The sequence below is a fragment of the Chiloscyllium plagiosum genome, unplaced genomic scaffold (genome assembly GCF_037043375.1).
Source record: "Chiloscyllium plagiosum isolate Xiang-an unplaced genomic scaffold, Cpla_swu_hap1 HiC_scaffold_8, whole genome shotgun sequence".
Lineage (NCBI taxonomy): Eukaryota > Metazoa > Chordata > Chondrichthyes > Orectolobiformes > Hemiscylliidae > Chiloscyllium > Chiloscyllium plagiosum.
In genome coordinates this window covers 45,069,918-45,085,190 of record NW_028270146.1, presented here as the reverse complement: position 1 = coordinate 45,085,190, position 15,273 = coordinate 45,069,918, and the positions used below count along the sequence as shown (strand labels likewise).

At 42.5% G+C, this 15,273-nt stretch overlaps 1 long non-coding RNA gene across 2 annotated transcripts; it reads right to left on the bottom strand.

The window, feature by feature from the left end:
* Positions 1-6,165: 6,165 nt before the first annotated feature.
* Positions 6,166-13,211, bottom strand: LOC148149387 (uncharacterized). 2 transcript variants are annotated; one of them, XR_015757885.1, is made up of 2 exons: positions 12,937-13,211; positions 6,166-8,475 (listed from the first exon to the last, which is right to left on the bottom strand). It is a non-coding gene; the product is annotated as an uncharacterized LOC148149387 (long non-coding RNA). The 2 variants fall into 2 exon arrangements; XR_015757884.1 differs by having other exon boundaries at positions 6,166-8,459.
* Between the last annotated feature and the right edge of the window lie 2,062 nt (positions 13,212-15,273).

The window sequence follows — 15,273 nt, the reverse complement described above, 5'->3', positions numbered from 1 at the left end:
CTATGTTACTGAAGTCTCTAAAATCATTCAGTTATTCTATACATGTTACTTCATTATGTCAGTAATTAAAATAAAACATAAAGTTAAAACAGGGACATAGAAATTAAGAGTAAGACTAGGCCATTCGGCCCTTCAGACCTGTTTGACCATTCAATATGATCATGATTAAGCCTTTATCTCAAAGACATATTCCCACTTTCTCCCAATGCCCTATAATGCCTTTAAGATCCAAAAATGTATCAATTTCTTTCCTGAATCTGACCTTCACAGCTTTCTGCAATATAAAATTCCACAGGTTCACTATCCTCTGTGTGAAGAATTAATTCCTCACCTCAGTCCAAAATGGACACTCCTTCTCCTGAGACTATGACCCTTGGTTCTGGAATGTTGAACCATGGAAGACATCTTCCCTGCATCTGAGGAGTTCAGAGGAAGGGTCACTGGACCCGTAACATTACCTCTGATGTCTCTTCACAGATGCTGCCAGACCTGCTGAGCTTTTCCAGCAACTTCTGTTTTGGTTATCCCTGCATCTAGATTGTCCAGCACTGTCAGAATTATATGCATTTCAATCAGATTCTCTCTCATCCTTCTAAATTTCAGAGAAATCCTGACAATTGTACAGAAGTAGCAAAACAAATTAAATGCAATAATTTTGAAATTATTCCCGCTATAATTCCAGTGCGAGTTTTCAGGATCTTAATCACAGCAGGTATCTGTTTCTGGGTCATTCCTGGTTTCTTGTAAGAGTTTGAATCTCTTCCTAGCTGTTATGGCTGTAGTATTGAAGGTAAGGCTCCAAATCTATCCATGCCTCTGGCCCAGCTGTTCCTACATAGCTATAACATTGGCATCTAAAACATGGAACATAGAACATAGAACAGTACAGTGCAGAAACAGGCCTGTCAGCCCACAAAGTTGTGTCAAACATGACCCCAAATTAAATTAATCCCTTCTGCCTGCACTTGGTCCATATCCCTCCATTCCTTGCATAATCATGTGCTTGTCTAAAAGTGTTTTAAATGCCCCTATTGTACCTGCCTCCACCACCACCCGGGGGGGGGGGCAGTGCTTTCCAGACTCCTACCACTCTGTCTAAAATGTTTGCCCCTCACATCTCCTTTGAACTTTCCCCTCTCACCTTAAATTCAAGCTCCTTAGTATTAAACATTTCAACTCTCGGAAAAAGATTCTGACTGTCAACCCTATCTATGCATTCATAATTGTATAAACTTGTATCACATCCCCCCTCAGCCTTTGCCACTCCAGAGAAAACAACCTGAGTTTTTCTAGCCTGTCCTTATAACTCATACCCTCTAATCCAGGCAGCATCCTGGTCAACCTTGTCTGCACCTTGTCCAGGGCCTCCATCTATATGACAAAGTGAAACATCGCACAGATCTGTCCTAGCCAAAAAAACAATAGATGTCAAACTTCATCAATCACAGTCTCATCTGTCTAATCTAAATCAGCTGCAAAGTAATTGATGGGTTATTGACAATGTTTTCAAAGGCATACATTTACTTTCTAGCTAATGCTCACTTTGAGCTCTGCCAAGGCCACTTGGCATCCAAACAGGAGCGAATGGACTGAATTCCAAAGATGAGGTGAGAGTGACCACTGTTGATATCAGATAGCACATTACTCAGCAACTAAAAGCCTGAGTTAACTTGAAGTTAATGGGAAATGAGGAAAGGAAGATGACGGTCATTTTGGAAGCCAAGTGCCTGAGCCCCAAGACATCCTACCCAGAATTCCTCAGGTTAATGACCTAAACAAAACCATCTAGGGCAGTTTCATAGGTAACTTTCTTTCCTTCATAAGATCAGAAGTTCACTGATAATTGAAATGTTAATTCCATTCTCAGATAACAGTTCATACCCATATGTAATAAAACTTGGACAACTTTCAGTCTTGGGTTGATTAGTAGCAAATAACAGTCACACTACACTAATGTCACAGAATGACTTTCTTCAACAAAACAGAATCTCCCCTTGATATTTAGCGGCAATATAAACACCAATCCCCCAACAACATCCCAGAAGCGGCCACCATTGATCAGAAACACAACTAGATTAGCCTTGCGACTACAAAGTAGGACAGCTTTCAAAAGTGCTGTGGCAATTGACTCAGCCTCTGATTCCCTAAAGTTTCAACACTAATTCAAGATTAACATGGCACAGATCAGGAGAGTTGTGGATACTTTCTACTTTCCATTTCACAATAGTGACAGGACGTAAACTATTGATTTTTGAATTCCTGGCTTTAATACCTGGGGAGTTTCTTTGAGTGAAATGGTTTTAAAAAGGAAAACTGCTGACTTAAAATGGCCACAGCAATAGTCATAGGTTTGGCTAGTCAAGAAATCAATGAGGAATAAATCAAGATTATTTGAACTGAAATTAACGTTATATGTTATAACCAAGGCTGTTTAGAATGACAATAGTGTGGAAACAGGTCATTTGGCCCAACAAGTCCATACCGACCCTCCGAAGAGCAACCCACCCAGCCCCATTCCCCTACCCTTTTTCTCTACATTTACCCCTTACTAATACACCTAACCCACATGTCCCTGAACACAATGGGCAATTTAACATGGCCATTTACACCTATTCATTGCACATCTTTGGACTGTGGGAGGAAACCAGAGGAAACCCAGATAGACATGGGGAGAATGTGCAAACTCCACACAGACAGTGATCCGAGGCTGGAATCAAACCCGGGTCTCTGGTGCTGTGAGCCAGCAGTGCTAACCACTGAGCCACTGTGCCACCGTGTAATGAGGTCAGGAGTAGAGTGGCCCTGGCAGAACCCAAACTGGGCATCACTAACCAGGTTATTGCTGAGCAGGTGCTGCTTGATAAAACTGTTGATGACACCTTCTAAAATTAACTGATCAAGTGGTCATTGGCTGAGTTGGATTTGTCCTGCTTTTTAACAAAGTCTACCCACTATCTACAAGGCACAAGTCAGGAGTACGATGGAATATTCCCTGCTTGCCTGGATGAGTGTAGCTCCAACAACACTCAAGAAGCTTGACATCATCCAGAACAAAGCAGCTCGCTTGATTGTCACTACACCAACAAATATGCACTCCCTCCACCTCAGACACTCAGTAGCAGCAGTGTGTAATACCTGAAACATGCACTGCAGAAATTTGCCGAAAGATTCTCGGACTGCACCTTTTAAATCCATGACAACTTTCATTGAAGGACAAGGGCAGCAGATATATGGCAACACCATTACCTTGAAGCTCCCCTCCAAGCTACTCACCATGTTGACTTGGAAATATATCACCACTCCTTTACTGTTGCTGGGTCAAAATCCCAGAATTCCCTCCTTAATGGCATTATGGGTCAAAGCACAGCAGATGAACTGTAGTGGTACAAGATGGCAGCTCACCTTCATCCCACAATTGAATTAAAAAAGAACCTTTATATCAAAAAACACTGAAACTAGTCCACCTACTCATATGTGAAAAGGCCGTCATGTCCTATTTTCATTTCCACCTGCATGCTCATATAATGAAGATGAAAAACATCACCTGGAATTATCAAGCTCAAAACAATGAACTCTGACATGGAAGAACACAAACAAGCTTGTATTTTAGGGAACAGCTTTTAGCAGAGAAAACAGGCTCCAGACGAACGCTATTGTAAAACTTAGTCCAGTCTGAAAAGTTACTGTGTACCTTGATTTCCTGTCACTCAGCCAAAGGATATGAATGCAGCTCCAAAAATAACTCAAAATAATTTCTGAAATTAACAGCACTGCAGTAGTACAGAGGGTTCTCAAAACAATTAAGAACAATTCTAACATTGCCAGGTATGCCCATATCTTCAGACCAAATAACAGGTCAAAATTTGCAGACCTGTGGGGAGAAACCAGAGTTAGTATTTTGATTCGGAAGTAATGAAAAGTTGAAACATTAACTCTGCTTTCTCACTACTGATACTGCCAGACTGCCTGAGTTTCACCAGTAATTTATGTTTTTGCTCCAGATCTCCAGCAACTTTTGTCCTTTGCTTTATTTTAGCTAGGACCATAATTTGGGCATTCCTTAATCTGTATATTTTTGACCTTCTGGCTGGTCAAAGATCTGGACAATCGAGTAAGGCAAGCATTTTTGCTCCCTAACAAATTATGTATATCCACTCGCAAAGTCAAGGTCAAGACGTTTAAGCCCCTAAAGAGGAACACAAGGAATGTCTCACGAGTACATTGTTCCCTTTTCTTGAGTTGATGAGATATAGATGGCTACAGTTAGTAGGAGGTGTAGGGAATGGAATGGACAGGAGTGGTGGCAGAAGGGAGTGGTAGAGTCCTGGTAACCACACATATGGATGACACATTTGCATGGGTATGGGGCATTCAGGTATGTGCAGCCACTAATTAAATGTTTCCCCATAACATTGCAAACTTGGAGGCCTCCAGTGGGTACAATGTTCATGTAATCATAAGCGTCTCCTCACAAGGAAAGTGAAAACTTTAACTGAATGAAAACAAGTTATTGTTCATTTAAAGTGGAGTGTGAGAGAGGTTAGGTCTAATGAGTTCTAAATTTTAAGCTAGTGACACATTCTAGGTATGAATAATGCACTGACACATTAATACTCCCTTATTTTATTAACTATACAAATAAGACATCTGTATAAACCTCAGTTCGTAAAGGAAATCATGTTTTCATTGACTTAGAATTACCTTGCAATGAGGTTTGTAAACATTTGGAAGATAATTTTAAGGCTGATGAATTTCACAACAGTGAAAGCTTCGTAAGTGAATGGTTTTGGGCTGAATTTTCCAGTTTTGAACTTGTCCATTGGTCTTGGTCATTAATGACTTTGACAAATTATACAGGTAGGCACAGGAGCAGCAGGCTTGCTTCGCAGAGGCAGTCGGTAAACTGGATCAACTGACAGAGGAATCCATCAACATTTAAGGATTCTATGATCCTAATATTGTCAGCATTGCCTTGGGATTCATGTGCCTGGCTGTCTCAATGAAAGGGTTGAAAACTGCCATGGAGACAAAGTCCAACACACCCAGTTTATACTGTACTGGGGATGTGCACAGATTTGCACTTCATGGCTGTAACCATTGGTGCACAGCATCAAAGGCAAGGCAAGAGGCAAATGAGGAAACCTCACCTCACTGTAGTTGCTTCAACCTCTCAGGGAGAGAGTGTAGTGTCGGCAGACAACCAGACAGAGGAGAAGCCATACACACAGAGCTCACATTCTCACAAACACAACTCATATTCTCTCTTGCCCAGTGCCAGGCGTTCAAGATTAGCAAAGAAACAGGGACAAAGACTAATTATATCAAGTCATCACCTATTACCCTGAAATTTCCTGAAGTTTCTCAGCAAACATACTGATGCCTGCACCCACAGCAAACAAAAGGCCTGATTCCTTCTCACCTTCTAGTTGTGAAAAGGACACTTGCACCTCTCCCATGCCCTTTCATTTCATCTTACTGACTTTGATCTAGCACAGGGACAGCTGTAAAGAGCTACTGCTACATCCTTCCATGGATCCCTGCAAATGAAAGGGTCAGCAGTTCTGCAGCCAGGCTGAACTGGAGGGTGACAATAATTTCTTAATGAGGGGCACAGGATGATTTTCAACATTGCAGGGCTTCTCTGGCAGCAACAATTCAACAGCAGTCAAAGGCCTTCTGAGATTTCCTGCTTGAAGTTTAGACAGATGACGAGGGAAGGGAAGATAGGGAAGAACATTTACCCATCTCTCTACTTTGTTGTTTATAAATAAGAAAACAAGCAAGGTTGGCACACAACTTCAAAAGACATTATACGTCATGATGGATGGTCATATCATTTAAACTATTTGGATAAGTAGTTGGAAAGATAAACATAAAATAACAAAATAGTTGTGAGAAGAATGATAAAATGAAGCATAGAGTTATACGTCCACACAAAGGTTTGCAAATTTGTATAGGTGCAATAAAAGAGTCAGTTCTGTTTGTGCTGCAACTCCTACATTTATATGAAACTACCAGAACCTTTAGGGTTTCATAGGGGTGCCAATTTTAATTGAACTTATTTCTGAAGGTTACTTCACATGGTTTTGTTGTGGCTATGTCACCACAAGTTACCTTTAATTCAGCTACTTATTCAGAAAACTCATAGATAATCAAGTACTGAAATAATGATTTAAACTTTATTGCACATAACATCCAAAATAAGACCCCTCAAGTAAGCAAATCTCACAACTCAACATGGCTATAAGTGATTAATCGTGGAATTTAGCTACAAACCCAACCAACAATGCCTGGCTCTGATGTCCAGGGTTGGATCCTTGTACAGTGTTGTTCTTCAAAGTTCTGCTAATGAAACATTCTGGTGTTGGATTCTCATACAACTTTTCAGCCTTTGTGTCTATGGTGTAATATTATTGATGATCTTCAGATGTTTTCATCCAAAATGTTGATTCCCCTTTTGGAGTCCTTGAGTCTGCAGCTTGTTTGCTTCTCAGAAGTAACTCCTCTCGCTGTTAGCTCTCTGTTTGAAAACACCAGTTTTCTGTGATTAACTCCTTAAATTCTTCTGCAAGGCAATCAGTTATCCTTGTGCCATAAAGCTGCCAGTTATCAAGTAGATGTCAAAACAGTTTTGTTCATGTAGCCTTGACTCCTTCTCTCAGACAGACTAAATGCTTTCAATTCCTGTGTAAGTTTGTCATTGTCTTTTAATAGTTTATTCAAGGCAGAGTTATTGCCGCTTCTTTCAATCTATGAACAGGTATTAGCGTTCTGAAATTTATACTATCACAGTTTTAACCATGCTACACCCTATAGTTGACCAAACACTCATCACTGCAATGCAATGCCAGTTGAGAAGCAAAAAGATTCGCCAACTAATTGCATGAAATTTGATTGCCAGCCAAACAGTCTTTTTTCTTCAGTTTCCAATATTTTTGCACTTGAAAAAGAAAATGACAAACAAAAGTCAATCTTTTCAATGTCCCTGTGGTCTTTCTTAACAGTTGCAAACAGTAGTGTCCTCAAAGTTGACGTCTAGAAATTCCAGGAAAATCCTGGACAGTTGGCCACATTAAGATCTCGCCTGCATAAGATAAACTTAGAGATAAAAAAACTATTTCTTTTTAATAAATAACATGGATAACTCAAGCTTAATTAATTCTTATTAGGGGATCGAGACATGGCTTGCTTCGTCCACGACCGTGGTTTCCCACACATTATGGTTGACAAGGCCCTCAACCGCATCTGACCTCCCATCTGTGCATCTGCCCTTGCCCCTTCCCATCACTCACAACAGCGTGATTGGGTTCCCTCTGTCCTCAGTTTTTATCCAACCAGCCTCCACATGCAGAGGATCATTCTCCGCCATTTCAGACAACTCCAGCAAAATGTCATCACAAACACATTGTTGGGTACTCGTTTTCCCAATAATAGGAAAAACCAGGCACAGGAATTACACAATGTCTTCTTTAAATCTTTATTGCAGAAGTGTTGCGGTTACATGGGTGGTACAAGACAACTGCAAAGACATGACAGCTTCATAGATGTATAAGGCAGCTTCATAGATGGTATAAGGCAGCTGCATAGATGGTATAAGATAGCCTCATAAAATGTTATAAGGCAGCTGTTACCTGTCTGATCGCAGCTCACGTTCTTATAAACTTGTGGTTTCTGTGGTTTTGGGTGTAATTGAATTTGTTCTGACTAGAGACATGTTAATTTCAAAAGCAATGGCATTTCAAACTGATCTCTGCAGTTAATCCCCTGGAGGTACCTTCACTGGAGGTAATATTGCAGTGAAACTAATATTGTGGTTACCCTCTGCTGTTCACCGATGTGCTTCAACCATTCCCTCTATAATCACGTCCCATTTAGCAATGCAAAGCCACAGTTATTGCCCTATAAGTATCTGCCAAGAACTCATCCCTGATCTAATCAAGTCTCAATATGTTTTCCTGGTATAATTAAATCCAACTTAACCCTTTCATGTTCGATGGGCTTCCACTGAATCCCATAACTCCACCCTTTTTCGATTCTTAATAACTTACTAAGAACCATTACGTAAACGGAGCAGATAACATTTGAAATATTGAACACAAGCATATAAAGTGAGAAAACATTATTTTTCCTTACGTATGTATAAGATGAATACAGGAATGTGTCAACATTCGACTCACATTTTGCAATGGAGTACACATTACCAGAGAGATTGAAACAATTGCAAGTCCCACAAACAGAGTAAGGTTCTTCATGGTGGAGCAGGAGTGTTAGCTCTTTTGATGCATGTATCCAAGCTATCTTTTCTTGCACATTCATGGCTGATTGTGTTGTCAGGAGAACTTGACACGGGCCTTCCCACTTGACACCCAGCGGTTCTTTGTGTATGTTTTTGATGTAGACCCAGGTGCCGGAATTAAGTCGTGTCCACCTTCGGGAGGATCACCTCATGCCACTGCAATCTGTTGGGAGGCATAACTAACAGCACTTGTCAGATCCAGAATTATTTCACATTTCCCTGCTGAAATCTTTTATCCCAAGTGTAACGCCTCTTCTTGGGCAATTTGTGCACTCTTAAGTTTTGCCTTATGGCCATGGGAGCATAAATGGCCAAGGAGGACACACAAATCCTCCCTATGTTGTTCGGGATGCTATTAGAATATCATCCATGTGTTGAATTACCGTTAATGTCATCACACACGGTTCTGCAAATGATTTTGCAAAGCCATATGGAATACAGTAGGGCTACTGTAAAAGCCTGTGGTAAACACATCCAGGTATACTGTTGTTGTTGGATGGTGTAAAAACACAAACCATGGTTGTACCTCTTGGGCCAGGTGAACCGACCAAAATCCATTGGTCATGTCAATCACTGAAAAGAATCTGTGTTTTAACGACAGAGATTTAAAAATGCTAGAGGGGTCTGCAACCAAGGGTGCTTTTTAATTCATTCACTGGTTCACTCGCCTGTAGTCTACTGTCAGATGTCAGGTTCCATCAGGCTTTTTAACTGGCCATACCAGGCTATTAGGTGAACTGTGGACTTTCATCAGTACACCTTTATGCTCTAATCGTTTGATTAGGAGTAGAATACCAGCAATAGAGGCAGAACTGATGGGGTACTGTTAAGTTCATGGCAGAGCAATTCCAGTGAAAATAACCAGGGTCATCTTTAACAGGCCACAGTTACTTTTATCCTTTGTCCACATTTGATTATCCCGCCATTCTTCTTGTTTAAGGGGCCGTATTGGCCGTTCTCGAAGTGTAATGACAAATGTATTTGAGTTAATACATCCATAAGGCTTGTTGTACGAGACTGACCCAGCCAGATTTAACAATCTTGTGTGGTCCTGGCCTTGTTGGGAATATCTTGGTCTTTACAATTTTTAGTTCCTTTCTTCCCACTCCAGGTGTGTTTCTTTCTCTCCCTCCAAAGTTAAATCACTTATAGGTAAACATGTTAGCTCTGCACCGATGTCTAAAAGACAATTTCCTTCTCGCCCACCACATCACAACATAGCAGCCATCCAGTTGGTTTTCTAACACTGCTGAAAAAGGGGCTAAAATATTGGAAGTGGGCTGTGTTCGTTTTTTGAGAGATTGATAAGCTCTTTCACCTGAGATTCTGTATAGTCCTGGAGTTGCTCCAATAGAGGAAGGTGCTCCTTTAAAGGCAGTTTATGCCATACAGATGCTTATTTTATCTGACTTGGGAGCTTGTTTTTCACCCAGACTTTTGTTTTTAACCTACAACTTTTAGCACAATGGCCCTCCTTTCCACAATTGTAGCACTTCCAAGGGTGTTTTTTCAGTGTTAGTAGCCCTTACAGTCTGCATTGTTCTGAGTTTTGATTCCATATATCTCTCCTAGCAATTGGCTTCTTCTATTATATTGCCAAGAGTGCATGAATTTTTTTATCCAAATCATGGCATTGTATTTTTAACATTTTTGCCAGTTTGGGCTTCAAGCCTGCTTTTTAATGGGTCCAAATTTGACCTTCTAAATCCTCTGGATTGCCATTAGGAGCTGGTCTAGAATGCTCAATCCACACTTCACCACAGCTCCCTACAAAATTTCTAACATCTTCATTTCCCTTCTGTTGGCATGCCATTATTTTACCCCAATTGGTTCTGGATGGACCATATTCATGAAGCCAACTTTAGATTGCCCACCAGCTATCCTTTAAATCCTGTAGATACGGTCCTTAACTCTGGAATACAATTTTTGTCCTGCATTGCCATCCACTATGGCAGCACAATGGCTGCTCTGCTACCTCACAGTGCCAGGGACCTGGGTTCAATTCCAGCCTCGGATGACTGTGTGGAATTTGCACATTCTCCCTGTGCCTGTGTGGATTTCCTCCCATAGTCCAAAGATATGCAAGTTAGGTGAATTGATATGCTAAATTGCCCATAGTGTTCAGGGATGTGTAGGTTATGAGCATTAGTCAGGGATAAATGCAGAGTAATAGGGTTGGGGAATGGGTCTGTGTGGGTTACTATTCAGAGGGTTGGTGTGGACTTGTTGTGCCAAATAGTCTGTTTTCACAATGTAGGGATTCGATGACAAAGGAGAAAGTGAGGACTGCAGATGCTGGAGGTCAGAGCTGAAAATGTGTTGCTGGAAAAGCGCAGCAGGTCAGGCAGCATCCAAGGAGCAGGAGAATCGACGTTTCGGGCATGAGCCCTTCTTCAGGAATGAGGATAGTGTGCCAAGCAGGCTAAGATAAAAGGTAGGGAAGAGGGACTTGGGGGAGGGGCGTTGGAAATGCGATAGGTGGAAGGAGGTTAAGGTGAGGGTGATAGACTGGAGTAGGGGTGGGGGTAGAGAGGTCAGGAAGAAGATTGCAGGTTAGGAAGGTGGTGCTGAGTTCGAGGGTTTGGACTGAGACAAGGTGGGGGAGGGGAAATGAGGAAACTGGAGAAATCTGAGTTCATCCCTTGTGGTTAGAGGGTTCCTAGGCGGAAGATGAGGTGCTCTTCCTCCAGCCGTCGTGTTGCTATGGTCATGCTATGCTCCCAGGAGGACCAGTTCCAATACTGAACAACCCAGATGGCTTCCTTCTTCAAAGACCGCAATTTCCCCCCAGATGTGATCGACGATGCTCTCCACCGCATCTCCTCCACTGCCCGCTCCTCCACCCTTGTGCCCCGCCCCTCCAATCGCCACCAGGACAGAATCCCACTGGTCCTCACCTACCACCCCACCAACCTCCATATACATCGTATCAGCCGTCATCATTTCCGCCACCTCCAAACGGACCCCACCACCAGAGATATATTTCCCTCCCCTCCCCTATCAGCGTTCTGAAAAGACCACTCCCTCCGTGACTCCCTTGTCAGGTCCACACTCCCCACCAACCCAACCTCCACTCCTGGCACCTTCCCCTGCAACCGCAAGAAATGCAAAACTTGCGCCCACACCTCCCCCTTACTTCCCTCCAAGGCCCCAAGGGATCCTTCCATATCTGCCACAAATTCACCTGCACCTCCACACACATCATTTACTCCATCTGCTGCACCCGATGTGGCCTCCTCTAAATTGGGGAGACAGGCTGCCTACTTGCTGAACGTTTCAGAGAACACCTCTGGGACACCCGGACCAACCAACCCAAACACCCCGTGGCTCAACACTTCAACTCCCCCTCCCACTCCACCAAGGACATGCAGGTCCTTGGACTCCTCCATCGCCAGACCATAGCAACACGACGGCTGGAGGAAGAGCGCCTCATCTTCCGCCTAGGAACCCTCCAACCACAAGGGATGAACTCAGATTTCTCCAGTTTCCTCATTTCCCCTCCCCCCACCTTGTCTCAGTCCCAATCCTTGAACTCAGCACCACCTTCCTAACCTGCAATCTTCTTCCTGACCTCTCCGTCCCCACCTCCACTCCGTCCTATCACCCTCACCTTAACCTCCTTCCACCTATCGCATTTCCAACACCCCTCCCCCAAGTCCCTCCTCCCTACCTTTTATCTTAGCCTGCTGGACAAACTTTCCTCATTCCTGAAGAAGGGCTCATGCCTGAAACGTCGATTCTCCTGCTCCTTGGATGCTGCCTGACCTGCTGCGCTTTTCCAGCAACATATTTTCAGCAAGGATTCTATGACAGACAGGATTTGAAATCTGTCCATGTGGTGTCAGGTATATAGGTCCTTGAGTTTTTCTAACTCATTCCATGTCCTCATACCTCCCTTCTTTGGACCATCTCTGAACTAATTGTGGATCAGGGGTCTTATGGATTGCCCATTGGGTATATTCTTACCTAGCAACTGTGCTCCCTTGTTCTTCAACTTTTATTTTCCTCCCTTTCTGCCATTTCATTCATACTGGTCTCATGGCAACAGGGGGACACTCACTATCTTCTGAGCTGCTAGAGGTTGCCAAACTTCCCTCAGGGCATGGAGCGCGCTACTCGTAGTTTTCAATTCTGCACAAACTGTTTTTAATTGTTCTTTTAGGTTGTGAATTTTTCTCTCATGATTCAATTTTTAAAATTATTACGTGCAGTGACCATTGGATCTTTATCTTTTAGAGGAGTACATTTTATCCAAACTAGTTTTATATCATCCAGGGACCAATATCTCGTGGAGGTTCGATACTTTTGATGGCTTTAGTTAAGGTATTAAATTGATTAAATTGTTGCTCAATATATTCTTTTAATTTCTGTGAGACTTCATCTACTAAAATGTCAGATGGTGTTTTTCCATCTTTGACTATAATAGGGAGTTCTAATTTAGAGATTATGTCTGGCTTTCTGCCTAGATTTGAACCAAAATACACCCTCTAAGAGTTGTAGACAAAGGCTCCCTTTCCTGTACTTTGCAGCCACAGATGTCTGTATTCCTTTAGATGCAAATCAAAATAATTGAGCACGTCAGACAGTGGAAATTTTCAGACTGTCATTTCTATCTGAGTGAATGTAAGAGGAGCCCTTACCTCTAGGCGTGAAGTGGTCTTCTCCCCCTTTATCCTCTTGAGATACTGCCGACTAAGATAGAATTGCTGGGTACTCGTTTTTCCAATAATAGGAATGACCAGGCATGGGAACTACACAATGTCTTCTTTAAGTCTTTATTGCAGAACTGTGGCAGATACATGGATAGGACAGGACAACTGCAAAGACATGACAGCTGCATAGATGATATAAGGCACCTGCATAGATGGTATAAGACAGCTCTATAGATGATATAAGGCAGCTGCTAACTGTCTGATCACGGCTCGCATTCTTATACACTTGTGGTTTCTGTGGTTTTGGGTGTAACTGTATTTGTTTTGTCTATAGACACATGAATTTCTATAGCAATGTCAATTTCTGCAGCAATAGCATTTGAAATTGATCTCTGCAGTTACTCCCTGCTGTTCATTTAAGCGTTTCAACCAGTAACCGCAATTGCCCAGTGAAGTACCCTTCACATCATGTGAAAGTAATGTTGTTTTACCCCCTGCTGTTCGCCAATGTGTTTCAACCATTTTCAAGGTCCCACATTTCCTCGATAATCACTTGCCCATTTAGCAATACAAAACCACTGTTCTTTGTCCTGTAAGGATCTACTAAGAATCCATCCTTGATTGAATCAAGTCCCATTATGTTTTCCCTGATTTGGTTAAGTGGCATGGAAGGGAACTTGCAGCTGGTAGTTTTCCCACTTATCTGTAGCCCTTGTCCTTCCAAAAGGAAGTGACCATGGGTATGGAAGGTGCTCGTGAAGGATTTTTGGTGAATTTTGGCAGTGCATCTTGCAGATTGTATATATTGCTGATACTGAGCATCACTGGTGGAGGGAGTGGATGTTTGCGGATATGACATCAATCAAGCAAGCTGCTTTGTCCTGGATGATGTCAAGCTTCTTGAGTGTTGTTGGAGCTGCACCCATCCAGGCAAGTGGGGAGTATTCCATCACACCTCTGACTTGAGCATTTGAGACAATTGAACAGGCTTTTGGGGAGTCAGGAGGTGAGTTACTAACTGCAGTATTCCTAGCCTCTGATCTGTTGTTATAGCCATTATATTTATATGAAGAATCCAGTTAAGTTTCTGGTCAATGATAATCCCTAGAATGTTGATTGTTGGGGATTCAGTGATGGTAACACAATTGGATGTCATGGGGCGGTGATTAAACTGTCTCTTATCAGATTCTGGATTAGTGGTGCTGGAAGAGCACAGCAGTTCAGGCAGCATCCGAGGAGCAGTAAAATCGATGTTTCGGGCAAAAGCCCTGATGAAGGAATGGTCTGAGGAATGTCCTTGAGCTAAGGTGACTGACCTGTAAAACACATAACCATCTTCCTATGTGTCAGATATGACTCTATCCAGCAAAGAGTTTTCACCTTGATCATCATTGATTTCAGTTTTGCTCGGGCTCCTTGATTCCACACTCGGTTGAATGCAGCAATGTCAAGGGTTGTTACTCTCACCTCACCTCTGGAATTCAGCTGTTTTGTCCATGTTTGAGCCAAGGTTGTAATGAGGTCCAGAGCTGAGTGGCCCTGGCAGAACCCAAACTGGGCGCCACTGAGCAGGTGCTGCTTGATTGCACTGTTGATGAAATTTTCCATCACTTTACTTACAATTGAGAGCAGACTGATGAGACGGTAATTGGCCGGGTTGGATTTGTCCTGCTTTTTGTATACAAGTCATACTTGATGAACTTTTCACATACTTAGATAGATACAAGTGTTGCAACTGAACTGGAAGAGCACAGTTGACAGAACTGTTTCTGCAATTGTCTTTTCCAGGTCAATGCCAGGTGGTCCATCTGGTTTCATTGTTTTTGAGACATGCTCGACCATTCTAAGTGTAGTTGAGAGTCAACCACATTGCTGTGGCTCTGGTGGTGCAGGATTGAAGTGCAGAACTGACCTGTAAGGGAATTAGTGATGTGCCAAAGGTTTGTTAGAGGGCTGGGATATGTTGGATGCCAATGTCCATGGACATGGGGTGTTTATGGCAATCAGTCCTATATTAGAATTGAAAAATGTCTGGCAGGTTTTTAAGAAAAACTCTACATATTCAATCTTGAACATCTGAATATGTCTTGCTCCAGCAATGGAAGACATTCCAAAGAATTGAAGAAGTAACAAAGAGGATTGATGAGGGCAGAGCGGTAGACCTGATCTATATGGACTTCAGTAAGGCATTCAACAAGGTTCCACGTGGAGACTGGTTAACAAGGTTTGATCTCATGGAATACAGAGAGAACTAGCCATTTGGATGTAGAACTGGCTCAAATGTAGAAGACAGAGGGTGGTGGTGGAGGGTCACTTTTCAGACTG